The following is a 9,997-nucleotide window of genomic DNA, read 5'->3' as shown; positions in this document are numbered from 1 at the left end:
TCGACTAATAATAATAATAAGATTATTATTTTTCTGAAAGAGATAGGGCCACACCTATTAGTAATGATTTGAAATGGATAGGATCATACATTTTTGCTTTATTAAATTGGTGGAAGAAGATTTTCTGTGTTATTGTTCAGTCTGTGTTTTTTAATGCATACTGTTTTGTATAAAATGATCCGTGTTTAGATCCAGATCAAAATTTAATCCAAAATTTGGATCAAAATTTGATCCAAAATTCAGGTCGGGATTCGGTTCAGATGAATATCACTGAAATTTTTTTATTGTTAATGGTTTTCATTTTTATTTTTTGATGGATATCAACAAAAATTGGATGAATGCCAGGGATACTTTTTTGTCTGAATATCGAAAAGGTATTCGAGATTTTATTGAGTTTATATGGCATAAGGCTGACAGTACTAGTCGGATAAAGTATCCATGCAAGAGATGTGTCAATATGGTATATCATCATATAACACTTATTGAGGAGCATCTACTATGTTATAGTATGGATAATAAGTATACTTGCTAGATATGACATGGAGAGAGTGATCCGAATGAAGTTGTGCGTGATGATGACGATACTGAAGATGATAGTGATGCTGCTGAACCTGTCGAATATGATGGTATAAAAAAACTATTGGATGATTTACATCAAGGTGTTTGTTCAAATATATGCATAAGTACTAGTGCATCTGAAGGCAATTCTGATCATGAACACAATATTCGGCTTGAGGTAGAAGAAACTTTTGAACAGTTTACAAAGCTTGTAAGAAATGCACGAGAGTCACTCTATTCAAATTGTGCAAAGTTTTTCAAGTTAGAGTTTTTGATAAAATCATTTCATATTAAAACTGTGAACCGATGAAGTCAGAAGTCATTTGACCAAAATTTGACATTGATTAAAGCAGCTCTTTTCGATAGAGAGAGACTTCCAAAATTATACTCTGAAGCAAAAATATGCATGCGAAAATTAGGACTTGGCTATATTCCTATACATGCCTACAAAAATAATTATATATTATTTTATAAGGATAACGAACAAACAACTGAATGTCTAAAATATAGTGAGCCTAGGTACAAAATCGATAACAGGAAAGGTAAGAAGATACCTCAAAAGATTTTGAGGTATTTTTTCTTAATTTCAAGACTTCAAAGGTTATATATATTCACAAAGACAGTTGAAGAAATAAGATGGTATCATGAGCAGCGAGTTCCAGATAAGAACATACTTAGCCATCTGACCGACTCCGTAGTGTGGAAAGACTTCGATGCAAAGCATCCACACTTTGCAAGTGACTCACGTAATATCTGGCTTGGTCTAGCGACAGATGAATTTAATCTCTTTGACACTTTGAGTACTTCTTACAATATGTGACCTATGATGCTCGTTGTATATAATGTGTCACCTTGAAAGTGCATGAAAGAACCATTTATTGTTATGTCACTATTGATTCCGGATCCGAAAACATCAGATAATAAATTGATATATATCTATGACCGTTAATCAATGATCTGAAGGAGCTATAGAAAAATAGAATACAGACACATGATTCTATGAGTCGAAGAAATTTTAAGCTGCATGCTTCGATTTTATGGACCATAAATAATTTTTCTGTTGGATTTGTGCCCTATAAACCAATTGTTGGCTGACACATTATGTATTTTCAAGATCTAAATTTATACTTATAATACTTTTATTAAAAATAAAAAAATTTTCTTTTCAATAATGCTTATGTGTCTATGATTTATCCTAAAAATTAACAAAGATGATTTTTGTATATTCTTAAAGAGTTAAGAATTTGAGACATACATTAATTAGTGGTTAATTTCTAAATGTTCCTGATCAAGGGATCATCACGGAGAACAATGATCAATCCATTTGAGATCGGTGCACGGTTCACCTCCCTTATGGGCAGATGAGTCTTAGGTCTGCAGTGTAGAGACACTAGGGTGAAGGTGCAGATGGTTGTTAGAGAAAAATTTATACTGAGCATGACCAACACGAGAACCACATGGATGTCTACTCACTCATCAGTGGTCTTCTCGATGCTGCAGTGGTATAAGTGATCCTTTGACCTATGATGATATTGGCTATTCGCAGCAAGGCTACTGAGTTTGACTGCATGTTCTCTTTATCTCTAGCCATTCAGATCCTTGCTGTGTATATTGGCTTCAGTAGGTTCAGGTTCGCTGTTTGAAATAGGATGCACCTAGATGAAATTTATCGACTTTGGTAGAAAAGGAGAAGACTTATGTGACTTGTGAGATTGAGTTCAGAAAGTCTTTGGCCAAAGCAAGCATGAATACTGAAAAAGAGTTTTCATAGGATTCACAAATGAACTCGAATCGAGCCAATCTTACATAAGACTGACGATCGAATTTGATGAGTTTTCCATGACCTCCATCAAGTCGGGACTCACGATAGAAGGATTACATCACATAATAACTGTACCTAAGGGTTTGTATTTTCATTCTACTGGATCGTCACTACGTACTGCTAGGTGACACTGGTGGATTGTGAGATTCATCGAACATCATCTTGATGATCGATGGCCCTCAAAGGGTAGAATTGGAAATATTTCAATACATCGAAAAGAGTTTCGATGATATTGTGATAGATATCACAATATATCTCACTACCAGATAGAATGAAACCTATGGGGTCACACATTAAAAAATTTAATCACGAATTTGCCAATTGGGCCTATGAAGTTCCAATTGGGTTAAGGTTTATTTGAAACTCTATTAGGTTTATGAGAAACATGCTAACATATGGTTAAACCTAATTCTTCTCGAGACTTTGATTTGATCAAGTCCATAGCCTTGAACCTAACCTAAATTCATTTAGATTTAATTTGGCTCTTAATTATAAGTCCAAGAGGATTTAATTAAGTCAATTAGTTGACATAATTATCCTAACATTATCTCTTCCATATCTTTTAATTATCTCTAAGTATGCATGCAGAATAGATGGAAGAATGAGTGGCGTAATTTTTTTAAAAAAAATTATTAAGCACCATATCCTAGAGGGGCCCACCTCCTCTTATGTGTCATGATGTGAAGGAGAGAGGATGAGGTCCATGCTCCATCTCTTATAGCTGGAGATCCCTTTGTGGGGTGCCAAGAGTTGGCGTCCCAATGATCTGACATGTATTCCATAGATGACTATTGTATATGCTTAAAAAGACTGATTAATTATCTTTTATATCTGATTTTATTTGGCATAAATCATATTTAAAAGGTAGAAGATTCTTATGAGATAAGGATCTATCTTTTTAAGATGACAGGATTCCTAATATGTGTCAAGGCTTATGTCTATTTAAAGGGAGGTCTCTAGGGTTTCTTTGAGATTGATTTTTCATCAAGAATACATTTCCTCTCTCCATCTCCATGCCTCTTCTCTCTCATATTCTTTCTTTTCATGCCCAAAGGTTGGGTGTTCTCTCTTCCACATGCTTAGAAGGAGTTCTGATGACTTAGAGATCAAGGATCGAGGAGAAGAAGAAGAAGAAGGCTGCAGATCAAGGAGTTGATCTGTCAGTTAAGATCAAAAGAGTTGATCAGAGTCTTCAAAGCCAAAGTTTTTCTTGAAAAGAAGAATCTTCTATGAGAAAAAAAGTTCGAGATTGATCCCGGTGGATATCCATAGAGGCCGAATACGTGTGCGGCTCCATCTTCTACGAATCCGAGATCATCTGAAGCGGTGAATTTCTATCCACGCAAAGGTAATGAGATATGATCTCATATTTTTTTAAAATTTTATATTAATTATATACATTTTCTTCTGGACTTGGATATGTTTAGATCTGGTATCTTGCATATGAGGTTAAAGGGTTTAATCCAATTTATTTTTCGCTGCATATTTTCAAAATTTTAAAATCTACACATATTGCCTACCCTATTTTCTATCAGTGGTATCAGAGTCAGATTTTTTGAAAACACATATGATCTAGTTTTTAGGTTAGATCTGAAGGTTTTAATTATTCAAAATTAATTTTATACCGATATAAGATTGTCCTGGTATAGGGTTTACCCCCTATACTATAAAGGTTGTCCTAGAACGAGATTGATTGATTTTAAAAATTATTTTTGAAATAATTAAATCAAATCTTTTAGATCTAAAAATTAACATATATGATATATTTATTTTTGATTTAGATCTAAAATTTGATTAAAAATTTACATCAAACTGGTATAAGATTATCCTGATATAGGGTTTACTCCCAATATTGTAAAGGTTGTCCTAGTTTGATGTAAATTAATTTTTAAGAAAGTACTTTCAAAATATTTTAATCATTATTTTAGATCTGATGTTATACATATTTGATATGTGTAAATTTAATTTTAGATCTGAAATTAATATATCTGTAATGCATATTTAATTTAGATCTGAAACTACATATATTCGATATATGAAATTAGGTTTAGATCTGAAATAGTTTCAAGATCATAAGTCATTAATAGCATGTAATGAAATATAATCTAAAATTATTTTTAGATCTAAAATTAAGTTGTTGCATGTGGGTATGGGTTAAACAAATTAGGTCTAAGTGATCAAACTACAATTAGGGTCTAATTGATTAGGTGAGGCCACAGGACTTAGAGACCTAGCCCACTGCATCTTGTTTAGTGGAGCAATAGATAAAGTGTTGTCCACTTGTCGATCTGTACTCATCAATAACTGTTAGGTGAGGTATGTATAGATTAATGAGACCGCAGTACCTACTTAAAATCAATCGCATATCGATTTTCGTTTCTCCACCTGAGGAGTGTGGGAGATTCGAGGAAATAGTGAAAGTTTTTTTTTGTTTATTTTTAAAGTCTTTAAAATAAATAATATTATAAGTATAAAATTTAATTAGAAACTATTCTCTCTGCAGATAACCATATCGAGTTCAAACCTTTTAGTCCGAATCCTCAATACAAATAGGTTGATCGACACCAATTACAAAGACAGACTTCGAAATTTAGGAATCGTTCTCAATTTCGAAAAGCTCACCCATATCCTCGATCAGGAAGCATTTAAGTTACCTGCTCACCTATCCACTGATCAATAAGCTATACTTGAGAAGTAGATGGATGAAGATAACAAAGTAAAGTGCTATATTTTAGCATCCATGTCCAATGATCTTCAGCAACAGCACGAAGACATGAGGACTGCCAAAGAAATGCTAGTTCACTTGCAAGAGTTGTATGGTGAATAGAGTCACACAGCTCATTTTAAAATCTTTCGGAGACTTTTTAGAGCAAAAATACATGATGGGCAAGCCGTTAGTGATCATTATTTGACAATGATCAAGGACATAGAGGAGCTTCAGAAGCTCGGTATGAACATGGACAAGGAACTGCAGGTGGATTTGATCCTCCAGTCTCTTCCTGACTCATATGGACAGTTCATTATGAACTACCATATGAATAAGATTGATGCTACTTTGTCAGAGTTATTGGATATGCTGGTGACTGCAGAAGGCACCTTGAAAAGTTCAAAGGGCACAGTTCTGGCTGTGGAGCAGACTTTCTCCAAAAGGAAGTCTTCTTTCAAGAAGAAGAAAAAGTCCGTAAAGAAGCAAAAGAACAAGGCCAAGCCCAAAAAATAGGTTTCGAAGAAGGCCGACGATAAAGAAAAATATTTTTATTGCAATGTCGAAGGCCACTAGAGAAAAAACTATCCGGCCTACCTGGCAACTGTCAAGAACAGAAAGAAGGATGGGCCTTCTAAAGGTACATCTGAGTTGTTTGTTATAGAAACTAACCTAATGATTTTCTCTTCTTCTAGTTGGGTTCTTGATTCTGGTTCAAGTGCTCATTTGTGCACTTCAATACAGGATCTTGAAGAAGTTAGGGGGCTGAGAAAAGGTGAGATCACTCTCCGAGTCGGCAATGGAGCAAAGATTGCTGCTATGACCGTTGGAACCTACCCTCTACGACTACCGTTAAGATTTAGTTTATTTTTGAAAGATTGTTATTTTGTACCTATAGTCAGTAAAAATTTGATTTCTATCTCTGTGCTGGCACAGGATAATTACAATTTCTATTTCAATAAAGACATGTATTCTATTTATTTTGAAAATAAATTTATGACACATGCTTTCTTGATTGACGGTCTTTACCATTTGCATACCGACACAAGTGTAAATATTAACGAGCAAATTGTGAATGCCATAGGATCTAAGAGATCTAGAGATAGAATCAGCCAAAAGTATCTGTGGCACCTTAGGCTAGGCCATATTGGAGAGGACAGACTCAACAAACTGGAGAAGGATGGTTTTCTTGGACCATTTATTTCTGAGTCTTATCCAGTCTGTGAATCATGTCTTCAAAAAAAAATGACCAAGCTACCTTTTATGGGACAAGGGGAAAGGGCCACTGAGATATTAACCCTAGTACACACTGATGTGTGTAGTCTATTTGATGTAGAAGTCAGGGGTGGCTATATCTACTTCATAACCTTTACTGATGATTATTCACGGTATGGTTGTGTATCTGATGCATCGAAAGTCTGAAACTTTTGAAAAGTTCATAGAATTCAGACATGAAGTAGAAAAACAGATTGAAAAATCCATAAAAATTCTTCGATCAGATCGAGGAGGAGAATACCTTAGTGAAAAATTTTGGGCCTATCTTAAGAAAAATGGTATAGTCTCACAATGGACACCTTAAGAGATACCTCAACTCAATAGGGTATCTGAGAGGAGGAATCGAACCCTATTAGATATGGTTCGATCCATGATGAGCTTCACAGACCTTTTTAACTTTTTTTGGGAACATGCTTTGCTATCTGCGATTCATCTCTGGAATCGAGTTCCCTCTAAATCCATTCCCACCACACCATATGAGTTATGGCATGGTAAGAAACCAACTCTTGGGTATCTCAAGATTTAGGGATGTTCGACGCATGTCAAGAGACAGCAGACGGACAAGTTAGAGGCTAGGTCCTTTAGGGCTCATTTTATAGGGTATCTTAAGAAAACCATGGGATACTACTTCTATATTCCTGAGGATCACAATGTGATTGTGAGCCGTCATGCCATATTTTTGAAAAAAGAGTTTATCCAAGATGGAGGCAGTGGGAGGAAGATTGAGCTCGAAGAAAAAATCTCTGAAGAGCATCGAGTCCGAGAACCTGAACCCAGTAACGAGCCAGTAGATGTGATACCTCCTCCACCTCATAGATCAAATAGGTGAAGCAAAAATTTAGTGCAGGGGCAAAATGATAATTTTAAAACTTTTTCAAAATTACTATTTTACAGTGAAATTATTAATTAATCTCATTAATTAATACTAATTAACCCTACACTAGGATCTAAATATAATACAACAGCATGTATTTAAATTTGAAATTCAAATTTGAATCAGTAAATGTTTTACAGTACTGTGTTCAGAACACATCACCTTTTACGGGTAGTCGATCACTGTAATCTGATCACCGTCGGGGGGCTCTGATCATCACGTCACAGCCACACAAATATCTGGCCTCTGCGGATCATCCACACGAAGCTCCCGTCTGATCAGCTCCTCACGAATGCTAGTTCGTGATTTCATCCTTTTGATGGCAGATGTTGATCTAACTCTTTCGATCGATGTGTGCTGACTTCTCGGATGCTCCGGATCATCTACACAGTTGCTTGAGAGGCTGATGGATCTCTCCCTGAAATTTGGTGGACTCACGACACTCGTGGCATACCAATCTCACTTCCCGAACCCTAGGTAGAAACCCTAGGGTACACACTAAAAACCCTGCGTCCAATTTTCTCTCTTTTTTTTTTCTTTTTCTCTCGGAAGGTTTTGGACCTTCACCTTATGCAGAAGCCTTCCTCATGCCCCAAAGTTTCTCTCCTAAAATTTTTACGCACGTCCCACCTTTCTCCTCTTTTTAAAATAACGTCGAACGTGTCTTATCCGCGTGAGAGGATAAAGACAAGAGGTTACACATTTGAATTCAAATCAAATTTGAATTCAAACGAAAACCAACTTATCCCTATCCTTTTGGGCGTGAGAAGAGAAGGGGCGTGGCTCTTTGTGCATGGAAAATGTTTCACGAGAAACCTTTTCTCGTGTAAGTAATGTGGCGCACAAAATAGATAAGGATGAAAGGGCAAGTGATAAGTTATCCATTCAAATTCAAACATGCTTTGAATTTGAATGGCTAACTAATTATTTTATCCATCCATATGGCACACAAATGAGGGCGTGGAGAAGGGTTTTGCGTGAGAAAAATTTCACGAGAAGTTTCTTCTCATGAATTCAAATGGGTGCAAGGAAGTTGGGTGTCGCAGGAAATTTAAAACAAGGTGGTTTGATTCAAATTGAGCCAACCTAGTTTAAAATAGGTTAAGCATAATTAGACCAGATTAAACTCAACATAATTAGGCTTAATTAAGCTCAATAAAATTCTAATCAAATCAGAAATTAACTAAACCTAACCTCTGATCAAATCAGGGACTAAACCACCTTAGAGATTAGGTCAACATTTAACCTAATTGGGTCAATCCAAACTGAATCCAATTCAATTGGACTTGATTCAAAAATAATTACTCAATCAAATTGAGTTAATTAATGATTAAATCACTAATTAAACCTCTCATAAATATTGAGTCCAAATCCGATGGGCAATCAGGCATCAGAGACCATCGATATGAAACCCTGATCAAAGAGTTCAAATTTCAAATTCAAAATTTGAAATTTAAAATTTTGACCCCAGTACCCAAAATATGTGGAACTCATGATTAGAGAATCATAATTCTCAATCATAGAGTTCCAGATAGATAAGACTCATAATCAGCCATCAGATCAGAAAGGAACCCCTAATGTGTGTGACCCCGCAGGTTCGAACCTAAACCGGTAGCACAGGAACCAATTCCTGTACTAATCGAAGTGACCATCTAGCAATGGTACCCGATGACCGGATAGGTCGAATAATCGCAATCGCAACATTCAGAACCTACGTGAATATGGTTACCGTATAATTCATCCCTTTGACCCCTGTGTTTAGGATGACTCAGGGTTAAACTGTCAACCCTGATGATATCATCCGAATCGTGCTCAACTCAATTAGTCCTGTGACTCCTCACTAGGACTACCCTGGCCAAGGTTTTGCTAAATTGAAACACGACTGTACACAGCTCCTAAACTGGAGTGGTCAATCCCATCTTGACACACGCACCGACAAGTCAAGTACTTGACTACACCCAGCAACCTTCCGTCACTGAATTAGAAATTCAGGTAGTCCAGTGCCTAAGTGCAGTGAGTTGCTTGCAAGTCACCGTGGCGGTCTCAGGTCGGAGGGACATTTATACCCATATCCCATCGGAGAAAATCTTGACAGCAGAAATAGCTCTGGAGTTGGTCACGTTCAGTGCAGATGTACCATTACATCTCACCTGTATGCCATACCAGTGTCTCCACACTCTTTGGTTATGAGGACAACCAATCCATATGGCACACAACGACCTATGCTCGATAAACGTTGTCATCTTTGGTAACAACGTATCATTTGGTCGCGAACATGTTTAAGGACTAAGCGACAAATCCTCCTTTGTCGAGTCTAAATAGTCCTAAGAACTTCACCACAACACAGGAGTTCATTAGAAGATGAAACATTTGTGATGAAAAAAACCAAAATAACTTTTATTTATTTATAATTCATGTACTAATACAAAAAGGGGCACAACCGTCAACAGGCTGATGAATGGCTTTGAGACACTATTCCCAACAATAGGATCTCCCGTCTTACTGAAAGATACTTAGGTATTCTTACAGAGAATTTAAAGGAAGCGTTCCTTGTGGGATATAGGGACATTAGAAATGATCTCAAAACCTACGATGAGGCAATATTAGATGTAGACTCCGAGAAATGGATGGAAGCAATGAAATCAGAAATTGACTCCATGCATTCCAACTAGGTTTGGTCTTTAGTAGATCCATCTGAAGCTATTATACCTATTGGATGTAAATGGATTTACAAAAGGAAGATTGGGTCGGATAGTAAGGTAGA

This window comes from Elaeis guineensis, chromosome 11 (assembly GCF_000442705.2).
Source record: "Elaeis guineensis isolate ETL-2024a chromosome 11, EG11, whole genome shotgun sequence".
Lineage (NCBI taxonomy): Eukaryota > Viridiplantae > Streptophyta > Magnoliopsida > Arecales > Arecaceae > Elaeis > Elaeis guineensis.
Note: the sequence above shows the minus strand (reverse complement) of the source record.